Source organism: Corvus hawaiiensis, chromosome 2 (genome assembly GCF_020740725.1).
Source record: "Corvus hawaiiensis isolate bCorHaw1 chromosome 2, bCorHaw1.pri.cur, whole genome shotgun sequence".
Taxonomy (NCBI): domain Eukaryota; kingdom Metazoa; phylum Chordata; class Aves; order Passeriformes; family Corvidae; genus Corvus; species Corvus hawaiiensis.
Genome location: NC_063214.1, coordinates 35413314 through 35428686, shown reverse-complemented (window position 1 = coordinate 35428686; position 15373 = coordinate 35413314). Strand labels below are relative to the sequence as shown.

General features: G+C 40.1%; 1 protein-coding gene across 1 annotated transcript in view; it reads left to right on the top strand.

Moving 5' to 3' along the window:
• The window catches only part of TENM4 (teneurin transmembrane protein 4), a 1366951-nt gene that overhangs the window by 585991 nt on the left and 765587 nt on the right, over positions 1-15373 (top strand). The window lies entirely within an intron of this gene.

The following is a 15373-nucleotide window of genomic DNA, read 5'->3' as shown; positions in this document are numbered from 1 at the left end:
AGTGTGTGCAGCACAAATGGTGTACCCCAGGATTCAAAAGTAAACTGTGGTCAGATTTCAAGAGTGTTTCTTACAGGTGAGAGAGGGAAATGCAGAAAATAAAGGAAGGTTAATAGAGAGAAACATAACCATAATAAAGGCAGACACAATGCAATTGAAGAGATTTTGATAAGCATTTTAAAAATAGTTTTAAAAAAGACCACTGCAGTTTCAAAGAATTTCTTATTTAAGGGAATTGCTATTTTAGTGGTGATCAGGCTGGTAGAAGCAGATTTGGATATATTGCTGGATATTTGAATTTAATATGCTATTTCATAGATTCACAGAATCACAAATGAGTTTGAATTGGAAGGAATCTTAAAGATCATGTATTTCCAACCCTTCTGCCATGCCCAGGGATACAATCCACTAGACCATGTTAATCTAAGCCATTACCTAAAGCCATTATATTTTCCCAAAAGCCTCTGTATTTGCCCAAAAGCTATCACTTGCCCCAAATAAATTTTTATACCTAACATGATAGGTGTTTACAGAATCTGCAAAACTGAACAGGAGAAGTCTTTTTCTTGAAGGATTTATGGTCCCTGGGTCTGCAGAGCACAGAGCACATATCTCACAGCAGATAGCTTTCAACATGTCCAGCAGTATTACCTAGCACACCATGGTGCTATCTTTAAACAGATTTTATCATAAGACAAGGCCTGAGTTGCAGTAACAAGACAGATACTGTTGTAGCTTTATTTAAAAAATAAAAAGGGAAAAAAAACCCCAAATAACTAAAAAACAAACAAACAAAAACAACAAAACCCACACCAAAACCACAAAAGTTAAAAGTTACAGAATTACCAGCTACAGCTGCCAAAACCCACTAGCAAAATAAGGTTAATCCCTGAGTTCAGAGTGACAGGTTGAATTTCAAGACAAACAAGCCCTCCTGTGTTCTTTGGCCCAAAAAAAATCCCTGCAATGATGATCAGAATAAACATTCCCAGCAAAGCTAAGTGCACGTTCCCTGCCCGTGCTAAGTCGGTGGAGCTGCCAGGCAGACATGTACAGATTCAGCTGAGCACGGGAAATGGGCACTGTCATGGTGATGGCTCAGTGTCTGAACAAAGAACTTTTTCCATTTAAAAGTTAGCCTTTTCATATTGATTTCAGCAGATTTAAGGAATAAATCTGGGTTTACTGGAGGAGAATGAAGGACTTTCAATATGTTCTGTTGCCAAGTCTCAGCCAAGGCAACTTACTGCCTCATGCCATTGTTTACATCCAGAGGGCACAGGGACTGGAAAACACAGACAGAAACAACAGCTTTTATACTTGTTTTGCACCTTTTTAAACTATCTCCACACAGCCAATGTAACAAGTAGCAACTCTCACATACTGAATTTGTTCACTTATCTAACATTAACTCATCTTTGAAAAAATAAGGAATTTTCAAGAGGTAGTGGACTACATATCTGCAAATGCCCACACCTCTGCTTTATGGCAAGAAGAGAGGCTACTGGCTTATTAGTGTGTGGCAATTAATGCCCCTGCAGAAAGGAGAGATTGTGCCTCATAAAGACATGTGTGCAACAGTGTGTGGAGTTCAGGATATAACTTTGTTTCAGTGTTCTAAAGCATCATGATGTGTAAACAGTTGTTTACATATCTGAAATTTTCACCTCAGTTTCTCTCACAGTTTCTGTAGAATTCATCTACCCCTGTGTGCAGTAATGCTCAGCTGCTTGACAGAGGGATAGGTGTGCTGGGAAGCTTTGATGATACTGAAGTTTGTCAGTGGCAGTGGATCAGAAGAGATGCCTGGCCCCTGTTGCCTGATGTGTCCAGAGACCTTTGGGCACAGAAGGTGCAGGAAATGGGGTGGCTCAGGGAGTCAGCTCACTGATTTTTAAGCTGTCTTTGGCATGTGTTAAAGAAGCCTGGGGGCTGTTTTAAACAACTCCAGTTGGGAATAAGCCAAATGCAGTAGTATTCCGGCCAAGTCCCGGCACTCTCCTTTCTCCAGGGCCAGTCAGGATTGATGGTATATTAGCAGGGTTCACTGACTGCATGCCAGCAATGGATGTTATAATGCCAAGAGAAATATCAGCTGGTGAGATCTGAAGAGTTTCCAGGCTTTAAACATTGCTATACGAAGTTTATCTGAAAAACAAGTCCTGAAAGTGTGAGGTTCTGGATATCATTTTAAACATGAAAAAAGATAGCAGAAGCAAAAGAGAGCAAAGAGAACACACTAAGAAAGTTCAGTAATAATAGGAATTGACACTTGGAAAAACACAATAATTTATATTAGAAAAGACCTCTAAAGACCATTGAATCTAACTGCTAACCCAACACTTCCAAGCTCAACATTAAACCACAGGTGCCACACCTACATATCTTTTAAATACCTCCAGCGAGGGTGATTCAACCACTTCCCTGGGCAGTTTCTTCCAATGTCTGACAATCCTTTTGCTGAAGAAAGTTTTCCCAATATCCAATCTAAACTTTCCCTGACACAAATTGAGGCCACTTTGTCTTGTTCTTCACTTGTTATTTGTAAGAGACCGATGCCCACCCAGCTGCAACTTCCTTTCAGGTAGCTGTTGTGCAATAAAGTGTGCCCTGAGCCTCCTTTTCTCCAGGCTAAACACTCCCAGCTCCCTCAGCTGCTCCTTATCAGACCTGTGCTCCAGACCCTTCATCACCACAGGCTTGTGAAGGGTTATGAAGCCACTTTAGAATAGTACTGGCTTGGAAAGGAGACAGTAAGGCCATCCAACAACCAGCCACGGCACAGAAGAAAATACTGAGGAGCTAAGCTTGCCCAGGTTCTGCAGGTCCCCATAATCTATTTACTGCTCTCTGTTGTTATGCTTAAAACTAGATCCTCTCACTGCTCTAAATCAACTTCCACCAGATCATTTCAAGACAGAAAAGCTAGTGTCTTGGAGATCTCAGGATTTAACAATATTTTGGCAGAAGATGGAAATGGATTTCCAGTCACAGGGGTCAAGTTCCATCCTAAATCTGCCTTGGATTTTGCAGTATGTTCACTCCTAGAGATCTCAGTTCCTTCCTAGTCTCTGTTCCCTTCCTTAGTCTTTTTATTGGAGAGCTATTATGTGGCCCTGTCCCCGAACCAATAAATAGCTGACTAGTAGCCACTCCAGTGAAGTTGATGACCAGTTTATCTGTATCTTCCTGAAATACTTATAAAGAGGAAGAAGGGGGAAGGATATTTTGTACATGTTGCAATCATACCCCATATATACCTTCATCTTGTTAGGCAAATAAACTGGTTTTATCCCTTCTCATAAAATATGTTCTCTATCTGATTACTCTTCTTTGCACCTATGTCTTTAGGGAAATAGAAGATTTCAACAACTAAACCTACCATAGTCTGTTTTTGCAGCTACTTCTCTACCCATAGGTTACTAGTATCTGAGCACTTGTAGCCTTACAGTAGTTGACTGATATGCAGTATTCCTGGTTTTAACTTGGCAAAGTGCATCGTTTGAACTTTTTTTTCTGTAGTTTAGTACATCTCTCATCACCACCACCATGGTTATTATTACTGTTAATATTTCAAAAGGCTGCTCCTCTAAACAACTCTTGATTAATCATGACTGAGACGTGGCCCTTACAGGAGCTGCTGTTCCAGCTCTTCCTGGCGCTCCAGTTCTTCCTGGCAATGCCAGTAGTGAACAGAGGGTTGTTGTTTCAAAAATCTGCAGCATGAAAAAGTAAGGGCTTAGAATCACATTGGCATGTTACATCATCTAAATGGCTTCTTCAAGGAACAGATTTTTAAGGACTGTGCTAATTAATATTGCCAATTGGCATTAGAGGTAAATAATTTGATTCAGTTCTGAATGAGAGATGCCCTTTAAGAGCACCTTCTGATGAAAACTATCATTATAATTGGTATTGTTTCATATATTTTTTGGCCATTAACACACTTCTTTTCCTAACGCCAGGCAACATCTCAAATAAATGTCCATTCCTTTACCACATTCTCTTTTAATTATCACTTTCTTTCTGCCTGTGCTCAGTGGGAGTTAAACTGGGACCTGGTTGAGGCCTGGAGGATTTAGTATCTTTGTGATAATTCACTGAATAGTTTCTGGGAGCCTGGTGCAAATTGAAACCTGTGCACCTGGGGAAAGCCATCTCTGAGAAGCCATCATGCTCCTTGGGTAATGCAGGAAGCCAAACCTCAGCTTTATGTCAGAGGATTATTCTCACATTTTTGAGGTTTCATTTTCAAGTTCTGTGCTCCATTTTTTCATTTTCTTTATGTATTGTTTGTCACCAAGTGGGACCGACTTCTAAGATGGAAGCCATATCTTGAGTTGGTCTGCATATCTGACTGATGCTGTGTTTTATTAGACCTGTCCCTAATAATTCTGTGCAAACATGAGCCCTAAAGGAATCATCATAACCTAAAAAATGTCCTCCTGTGTGTCCCTCCTGTCCATTTTCCCTTGTAAATATATCACTAACGGTGTCTCATTAGTATCTCCCACAAAGATGTTCAGCCATGTTTTAAAACTCAAAAACATAGAGAATATACTTCATTGCCTATTCTTATAATGACTCAATCTCCCAAACTTCCACTTTGAGACAATGCAGTTCCATGCACTGGTATTTTCAATTCCCCAGTATTTTAAATTTTTGTGCAGGAATACATATGGTCTTCTCTTCATACTTTATTCATAGATGGTGATCCTAATAGAGCAAGTCAGGAGCTCCCAGGAATTTAATGGGTACTGCTGTCCCTAAAAGCTCATGCACTTTCTCTATTGGCTTGACCCGTATCTGACAGGCAATTGTGAGACTTTGTGGCATAGCAGTAAAGGATCTTTTCAGCATATCAGTGCTATGTGATAAAATGATGCTCAGGAATACTTTAATAAATACCAGTCTTATGGTTTTCATAATTTTCATCCCTTAATCAGAATTGTTCTTACATGTAGTTGTCTGGGTCAGACAGCTTTCTCTGGTTCCTCAAAAAGATGAACCACTGGCAGCAAAATAGCTAGTGCTCTGTCTTCCTAGAAATGCTGGTTGAAGATCTTTGGAGGTCATTGGTTGAACTTCCACCCACACTGGGATCATCACCAGCACCAGATCAAGTCAGCCATGAGTTTAGGCAAATGTAGAAAAACTCCAAGGATTGGGATTCCATACCCACCCTGGCTAACTCCTGTTTTTCCCCCACCCCTTTAGAAAGTTGCAGACTGCTATGGAATGTCTCTTTTGTCAGACTAAACAAGCTCAGTTCTCTCAAACTCTCCTCATAAGTCACTTGCCCTGGCCAGTTATAATCTTGGCAGCTGTCTGCAGCGTCCCCTCCAATATTTTCTCTTGAATTAGGGAGGTCCAAAATTGGACCACTATTTCAAGTGTGGCCTCACTAGGAATAAGTAAAGGAAGATACTTTTTTCTTTTATCTTGCTGTCCTAATGGAACAGATTTGTTGTATTCCTGATGCAAATACACTGACTCATGCTCAGTCTGAGCCCCTTAGGGCTTTTTCAGCATCCTCCATTCACATCAGTTAAATTGTGCCTATTGTGGTCATGCAACAGCTCAATTATTTGACTTATTATTTGATTTTTTGGCCTTGTGGAATCAAATGTGATAACTTAGTTTTTGTTAAGGATGTTGCTTCCCTTAGCCTGCTCATGATTTTTTTTTCTGATAATCTCAGTTCTGTTCTAGACAGTCCTTTATTTGCTCTTGCCTAGCATTAAACGAAGTCATCAATCTTCAGATTCAAGGATCTTCATGACTTACCACCTACTAAGAGACAGTCTCCAGCTGTTACAAGCTAGAGAAGTCCACCCGTAGCACTTGTGTAATACCTTGTACAATACCTTCAAAAAGGCACCTTGGTGCTTTTCACCTGGTGCTTTGCTGGAGCAGAAGAATTTTATTGCAAACCTCTGTGAAATTGTATAATGAATATTGTATGTGTATATACAAGCACCTATAAAGGTATAAATATATTCAATATAGTAGCAACCTCAGATCAATTGCACAGTTAGCTCATAAAATATCTGTGATGCCTCTTGAGGGTGTTGTATTGGAAACCTTGCGAGCTTATGGTCTCACCCCTCTGTAGCTCCTTTCTGTCCATATCTCACTCTGGTTTCTCATTTCACCCTGAGATGATAAGCACTGTAGTCAGAAACTGATTTTTTTTTTTTTCTGTGTATATTTAGACACTGTCTAATACAATTTAACCTGCTGCTTGAGCAGGTGTCCAGTCATTATCATAATAATAATGATAAGGATAATAATAAACCCAAACAAGGCTAATTTTAGCAGACACCTGATCTTGGCTTTCTGAAAATTAGTCATTCAATATTCTTAATATCTAGCTTACAGTTTTTCTGGTTTTGCTTTGTCACTCGTAAAACAGGGATAAAGTGGCAAAGAACTTATGTGCTTCCCTGTAGCATAAACATATTAAATGGTGCTTTTATATAGCATAGTGACAAGTTCTTACAACTAAAAATGCAAATGACATAGCCCTTTTCACATCAAGAGATGTAGGCTAGTCCTTTCTTCTATAGCATTAAGAGAGAAAACTGAACTGCTTCCAACTCTTACTGAAGCTGGGTTATACATGTAAAAACTTGCACCCTGCTCAAGGAAATTAGAAGAAGAAAAACCAGTACAAAGCGTTCCAGACAGAAAAATGCAGATTTTTATTTAGATTCTGCAAAGAAGACAAGTGGACAACACTGCTCTAGTCTTTCCCACTCCCTTTAACTGAATGGGGCCTACAAGACAACTGGAGAGGAATGGTTTGCAAGAGCATTTAGTGACAGGACAAGGGGCAATGGCTTTAAAGTGACAAAGGGAAGGTTTAGATTGGATATTAGAAATAAATCCTTTACTATATGGGGGGTGAGACACCGTGACAGGTTGCCAAGAGAAGTTGTGGCTGCCCCATCCCTGGAAGCGTTCAAGGTCAGGTTGGATGGGGCTCTTAGCAAGCTGGTGTAGTGCAAGGCACGGCAGCAGGGCTGGACCTAAACGACCTAAATGATCTTTAAGTTCCCTTCCGACCCCAACCATTCTACGATTCTATGACTTCTTTTTCCTCCAGGAAAGCCAGATGGCCCATCACAAGCAAGCATGAAGCCTAAAGCGGATAAAAACATGCTAGAAATGTGTCATGTGGGATGACAAGAAAGCTAGAAGGTGAATGTGGGTAACTGGTATTTAACTGGTATTTAGCAGAAATTGTTATAGAATACAGGTTTAACTCTTTAAGTTATTTTTATTGCAATGTTTCTTTTTTTTTTTTAAGACCTATCTTGAGCCTCCGAACACCCCTTTAAAGTAAATAAGAACTAGAGATCATATATCATTGAATTATAGGATATTCTGAGTTGGAAGGGACCCATCAAGATCATCAAGTCCAGCTCCTGACCCTGCACAGGACCATTCCCAAGAGTCACACCATGTGCCTGAGAGCATTGTCTAAACACTTCTTGAAGTCTGATAGGTTTGGTGCTCTGACCACTTCCCTGGGGAGCCTGTTCCAGTGCCCAGCTACCCTCTGAGTGTAGAACCATTTTCTAATATCCAGCCTAAACCTCCCCTGACACAACTTCAGGCCATTCCCTTGGGTCCTGTCACTGGTCACCACAGAGAAGAGATCAGTGCCTGCCCCTCTGCTTCCATGGCACTTGCAGACCACAATGAGGTCTCCCCCCTCAGTCTCCCCTTCTCTAGGCTGAACAGACCAAGTTCTCTCAGGTGCTCCTCATAGAGCTTTCTCTCTAGACCCTTCACCATCCTTGTGCCCTCCTTTGGATGCTCTCTAATGGCCTAATGCCTTTCTTATCTTGTGGTGCCCAAAATTTCACACAGCCCTTGAGGTGAGGCTGCCCCAGTGCAGAGCAGAGTGGCACAATCCCCTCCCTTGCCCGGCTGGTGATGCTGTGCCTGATGCACTCCAGGACACAGGTGGCCCTCCTGGCTGCCAGGGCACTGCTGACTCACTTTCAGCTTTTCATGCGAATAGTATTTTTAAAACTGCCTTGAGGAAAATTTGGTATTTCAGTATTTTTTCACATCTTGAAGTGTGAGCTGAAATAAACAAACAAAAAAATATTGTCAAGGAACTAAAATTTTTTAAAAATCACAATTTGTAAATGTGTGATTTCCTTTCACATTTCCTTGCCTGCTTTCAGAAGAAAGTCATTGGACTCCATGAACTTAGAGGTCTTTTCTAACCTTAATGATTCTACGATTCTATAAAATCATGCATTTTTTCAGTTCAGGAGTCCAAGACATTATTTTTTGAGTCACAGTCTTTAAGTAAGAATGATGTCATGTCTCCTACCAATTTTTTAATTACGAAAAGTTGTGGGTTTTTTAAGAATAAAATAAAAATTCCAGCTCTAAACTGTCCCCCAGCTCTGATCGATGAAATGAATCTACTTGGTAGATGAGTTAACTGAGACTGTAATGATATCCCAATTTCACTTTCATTGACGTAAAGTGAAAGTGACTCTGTTAGAATCAATTGAGTTACATCAGCATAAACCGCCTTTAAAAGATGTTGGATTTGGGCTCAGAAAGATCTTACTTGCCACTAAATTAGAAGTTGATGGTAAATCAGGATTGCAATTGAGGAACCCAGTCTCACAGGTTATTACTTTAACAGATGTTCCACAACAGAACTCTTTAGATCTATTTCTTATTCTATAATTATGAAGTATATATATCTAAACACCTGTCTCCTGTGTAAAGAAGATAACTCCTTCTCAGTCACACTGTTTAAAGTCCCCTTCTACTGCCTTAAAACTGTTGCATAAAACTGTTTCACAGATTTTTGTCCTTAAACCACAATCAAGGGACAGAAATGTTCTTTAGTCTTATGCAGCAAGTAACATTTGAGAAAGCAGAAACACAATGACAATGTTACATGCCCAGGAAGTAAGAGGTGATGTAACAAAGTTTTGGAAAGCTGAAAATGAGCAGTGTGAAGCATAAAAAGCAGTTTTAACTGTCAATTTAACATCAGTGACTTTATTGTATTATTTGCTATCATGACAGATTAGTTCAGCAATGATACTTTAAGATTTGAAAGGAGAAAGTTCTTATTTGGAAAGAACAGTTGTTAAATGCTGCCCACTGTTACCCACATTAGGAGTTGAGGGCTGGAGGGTTGGTGGCTCCTGGGATGGGAGAAGACAGAGGCATCCACTAAGAGCAGAGCAGTATCTCATGAGCCAGGGGTCATCCCAACAACCTCAGCTAGTCCCAGATGCAGCCCAGTGATGTCCCAGCAAGACTCCTAGGCCCTGAAAATAAGTTGTTGATACCCAAATTGCCTATCAGGAACAGATCTTGGACTGTACTTGACTATCTTGGGCTACTCTGTGCAGGGCCAGGAGTCAGACTCGGTGATCCTGGTAGGTGCCTTCCAGCTCAGGATATTCTATGACCCTGTCAGCAATGTCTAGTTGTTGCCTGGGATGAGAAACATGCTGAGAACAGAAGAGATCATTGCATGTCAGAGTTCAAGCCTGGGTTTGGTGGAACAGCTGTATGCATGCAACCATGGTGTTTGCTGCCAGTCAGGTATGGGATTAGGATGGAGATTGCCTTTGGGACCTTCCCCACCTGCAGGGATGGTGTTGATGACTTTTACTGGTTTTAAAATCAAGAGTCAAAAATGGTTAGAAGGGAAAAAGGGATTTTATCTTGGTATTTTAAGGATCCTTAGGTGCACTACATCCAGGTCGAATGCACCTCAATGCACACCGCAATGCACACCCCCAAAGATCTGGTATATCATTTTAGGTCTTACTAATTAGCATCTCTATCAAAAATTCCCCAGTGAGAGGCTCGAATGAGCCCCTCCTCCCCAAGGAAACTTCCCCTGGATGGTTCTATCTTAGTTTACAAATTGTTCTGGAGAGGACCTTGGGGTCTGGGGCACACTGATCCCTAACTAAGAAGCTCCTAAGATGTTTAGTCTCCTAGCTGAACAAACAAGTCCAAGAATGTAGGCAAAAAGCACTAAGAATACAGAAGTTGTAAAAAGGTATAACAGGGGTATAAAAGAAAAGGCCAAAAACCATCATGCCATCAGTGTCAGCTCTTTCACAGGCTCAGCTCTCGGCCACTCGAATTCATCGTCTCTGGTATCAGTTCTGTCAAGTTGGTTCTCACCGCGGGCAGATGATCTTGAGGTTGCATCAGTGCAGCAAATACAGTCCAGGCTTTGGCTATACCTGTGAACTCATCCTGTGTGCTGCTCTATCCCAAAAGTTAGGGCATTTCTAAAAAGGGGAAGATCTTCTTTCTGATATCTTCTCCAAAACTTGCATTGTCATGAATGACTACTGTGAAACGTGTAGCTTAAGGGCCCTGCTGTATCTGATAAGCAATGACTTTGCTCTTTTAAAAAATGCCATTGCCAATTGCAACTGCAAAGCAATGTTGACATGTTTAATATGCTGCTTTATTTCAATATTATTTACCAAATTAATATGATTATGATTTTTTTTCTTAAATAACTAATGCTATAATCTGGCCAGCCCAGAACTTCTCCAGAAATAAACTTTCAAAGCTCATTTTTATGATTGGCAGAAAAGCTTGAAGTGCACTAGAAATAATTTAGCAGCATCTGTGTTACACATTTTTCAGACAGATGAGGAATTACATGAAATATCCAAAACTATAGAACAGAATTATTTTTTGTTAAAAACTAAATAGCATGCTCTTCTCTGCAGTGTACTCCTGTGCATACCTGTGGTTAAGCAGGTTGTTTGGCTTCTATTGATGTGTTCCTTCTTCCCCACACAGTAGAAAACTATATTAACTTCTTTAGGACCGCATGAGAAGCAGTAGGAACTCATCCCTAAACGCAATGTTTTCCCCTCTGAAGTCAGGGTTGGAAGTCTAACTGAAGCAGCTACACCACACTTCAAGGGAGCCCTTAAACTGCCTCCCAGTAATCACAGGCAGATATTCTGCCATGCAGGCCTCTTCATCCTTCTTAAAAAGGTAATAGTCATCCACAGAAAAATCATATGGAGTTTTGGGGAGCCTTAAAATACTACATTCCACACTGAACCTGTATTATTTCTTCTCATATGACTTCAAGGTTTATATGCATTTAAAACAACCTTTGTCCTTTGCAAAGAACCTATTTTTGCCAGTAATTCACTCTGCTACTCTGACCTTATTTGCTGATGGCATAATTTGTCTTGCAACCCTACATAAATACACTACATCAATAACATTTTCTCAAGGCTATTTTCCATGAACCACACAAGAGAAAATTGGTTATTTTTCTTTTCAGCAAAGAAACAGACAACATATAACTTTGCTTGTAAGGCTCTAATGTAAAGCAGGCATGCAGACAAGGTTTGTTTTGTTTTTATTGCTATATTTAAGATGAAGACAAGGTGGTAAACTAGAGCTAAATTTCAGGGTTTTCTAAAATCTACATTTGAACGTGACCTTTTCTTTTTTTGTTCAGTTTGCACAGAGGAATAATTTCCAATGTAGCGTGGGAAGGAACAATTAAAGTTAAATGTTAATTTTCAAAAATGAGACCCGGCTTGCCTTCTAGTTTCTGAATTGCCCCTGGAATACAATTCAGGCTCACCCTCCTGGGGAAAGACATTGGAACAAACCACTGGTGTAGCAAACAAGAAGGAGAATAATAACATGTGAAATCAGACCAGTCTTTCTGAATAATCAAGGCTTTAAGGTAGCAGTGTTCTACCTCAAAGCTGGTTTTGCTATAATTTCCTTTGGTGTAGACTATGGATTCCTATAAAGGGGCCTGAATTTGCACCTCAGGTGCAAAGAGCAGAAGATGTTGGAGTCGGTGCTTCTGTATAGTAAGAGGAACCAGATGAAAATGTTCCATGTCAAGTCACCAGCTTCAGTGTCTTCCTTCTTCAGTGCTGAGGTCTGCACCACAAACTACCAATTGGCTAAACTGCATAGCACTGGGCACTTTAATATTCTTCTTTTAAAATTTCTTGGCCTAGGCAGAGTTTCCTCCCAGTGTGAGCACAGGACATCAGGACCAGAGGTGCTCAAATTTTGCACCCTTCAAGCTGAGAGCATCTATCATGCAGATCAACAGTGTTCTCAGCTTGATGTGTGCTTCCATGTGTGCAGCATCTGTAAGATCAAGTCATGCCTCTGATCTACTGCCTGTGGCTGAGAGACCTCAACCTCCAGGTACTCATAACATCTTAAGTGTACATAAGCTGTAAACTGGAGTCTTTAATAAAAGTTCAAATGATTTTTTTGTTCACGATGAGAGGCAATATTCCAAATCACATCTGGAAGTGCCAGCTATTTCTCCATATCAACAAACACCATTCGTAGATTTTGGTGGGCTTTAGGGAACACTCCAATTTTATTACAAGTTCAAACCATAGGAGCACCATGCATCGATTCCTAGCCAAAGTGCAATAGTCAGAGTTGAAGAAAAGCGTGTGGTGTCTTGTGGAACAAATATCCTGCTATGGCTTTACAGTTTCTCATAACGAAAAATTCACCATGAAATTTTGAAAGTGATTCCACAGATGAATCACCTCCATTTAATTCTCTTTTTCCTTCCTGCTGAATTTAAACCATAGAATCATAGAATGGTTTGGGTTGGAAGGGTCCTTAAAAATCACCTTGTTCCAACCCTCTGCCATGGGCAGAGATGTCACCTATTAGACCTGGTTGCTCAAAGCCCCATCCAGCCTAGCACTGAACACTTCCAGGGGCGGAGCACCCACGCTTCTCTGGGCAACATGTGCCAGTGCCTCACCACCCTCACAGTAAAGAATTTCTTCCTAATATCAAATTCAAACTATCCCTCTGTCAGTTTAAAGACACTGCTGTTGAGGAACACACTCAGCGCAGGTATCTCGGTGGGCAGCTGCTGTCGGAGCTGCAGGTTCGAGCTCCAGGAGGCGGGAGCCTGAGACAAGAGCCGTGAACAGCCGCCCCTTTGCATAACAAAGGGCACCTGTGGTCCATCCAGGTGACCAGGACTCCAGACTTTCCCGAGCTTGGCGTGTGAGGGGGTAAAAGCTCGGGGGCTCCTTTGTTCGGGGTCCCTCCTTGGAGGCACCAGATCGAGCTGTTTCTGTGTTACTGCACCGTGAACAAGTGGCTTTATGGAATGAGACATCAGAGACTCTGCCATGGGAAATCCGGGGTGAAGCAGGTCAGGAAACCAGTGTGAGAGTGAATGTGGGATGTGGGGGGAGTCAAGTGAGGACCCACTGGGTCACTAGAGCCTCCACTGTGAAGGGGCTTCGGCCCTGGCACTGGGAGGGCGAAGGCCACAGTCTGTAAATGGTCAGACTGGGAAGTTTCCTTAACAATTAGCACTTGTTCCATCCCTACATGCCAGTCATCTAGGCTTTCCAATATTGGTATTGTTTTGCTGTAATATTCTACACTGAAAAGACTTTCATGGTCCACAAGGATACTTAGAGACCATCAAGTGACCCCGTAGTTTTCTCCTTGGAACGCTGGAGTACCTTCTGTCTGCCAGGACGCCACACTGCTATCCAGGGGTTAGTTACTCCCTTGCTCTCCTCTGAATTCTCTGCAGGTTTTTAGCATCTCTCAATGCACTAATAGCAGAAATGGACGACTTATTCCATGAATTGTTTCATTATTGTCAAATGCAGATGTATTATAATCTCACAACTCTTACTCACCATCCCATGTTTCTATCCATTATTTCTTTTTACTGCAGTGTCACCTGGGATCTCATTATTAGTTGATTATCCACCACGGCCCTTATGTACTTTTCAGCCTCACTATTTCCCAGGTTAGCAAACCTATATCATTATTGTAGTTTGCATTCTCTTTTCCTATATACATGGTCCTTAGCCATATTGAAGTAGATACTTTTTCACTGAAACCAAACTCGCTAAAATTTTTCATTAACCACTCCCACCCCTCTTCTGGCACCAAGAAATTTTTTTCAGCACTAGTGTAATTATCCCAGTCATCCTTAAAATGTGTAAATAATATAGAAAAGGAGAGCCCTCTGACAAACTGAGGGGAAACCCAAGTACTCAGAAACAGTTCCATATTAATAATGTTGTTTTCATAACTATACGTAAAGCAGTTTTTTTAAATAATTGCATATTTTTAACTTTTTTTGTAGCTTTTGACATTTGAATTCATGAAACAGGATCTGTCATGACACCAGTTCAAATGTTTTGCAGAAATGTAATACATTACTTCAATAATATTTCTCTATAACTTAAACTCATCAAAATCAACATCTAAGTATAATGACAAAATCCTTTTACTACAACACATGCTAACTAGTTGCTTGTTTGGATTTGTAGGTTTTTAATAAATTATTTGTTAGTTCAGTTCTGCATGTGCTATTTAGTTTCTTTGTATAGGTTATTGCCATAGGGTATTTTTTTCTGGTTTGGATTTACATCTTTTCCTTTATAAGGAAAGGGCTCTAATTAAAAAATTTCTCCCATTCCAAGTGATAGTTCACTTCTTTTTTTTACCTAATTTCCAAATAAATTTGTCAATTAGATAAAATCACTGCTGTTTTTAAATAATTCTTACAGTAACTCTAAATGTACTCAACCCAAGTATTCTATCAATCCTATGAAGAAAAAGTGTTTTCTTTTGCTTGTTCATTGTTTCCTCTTGGAAAAAATAACTCAAAACCTAGTTGCATAAATTAACTCCAAAAAATTACTCCTAAAATGAAAATGAAACATTGATAGAATGGAAAATGAAAGGAAAATAAATTCTAAATTATGTAAGATTTTGATATGAGATGTTTGTATCTAGCAATTTTTTTTTCCTTTGAAAACATATTTTCTGCTTGAAAATAGTGATTATTTTCAGAATCCTAAATACCCAAATATTTCATCCATATTCATACCCATTAACTGAATCCAACTATTGTTAATGGTAAAGGAGTATCAAATAAAGAAAAGAATACTTATTAGAGAATTGATCACATTTTTAACAAATCTGAAATTTCTATACAATTTCACCAAGAAAAATATATTTTTTAGAACATCCAGTCACGCTAACATCTTGACCCTTTATGTCATTATGAATTCCCCGTCCAAACACTGAGATGCCCTATTCTTTCCAACAAGTTCTGTTTGGAAACCAGGAATTTTATTTGTTCCCTTGGGAAGCAGGGACTCTTGATTAAACATCGCTGTTCCCCACACAAGAAATGAGTTTAGAATTTTGGCACTTTTTTCTAAACTAATGTTTCTCTTCAAAAGCATTACAGTGAGGGTGGAATTAATTAAAAATAACTGCATGTAACCCCTCTAAGTATGCCTTCATCTGAGGTTACTTCTCTGGCTCCCATTTCTAGTCGCTG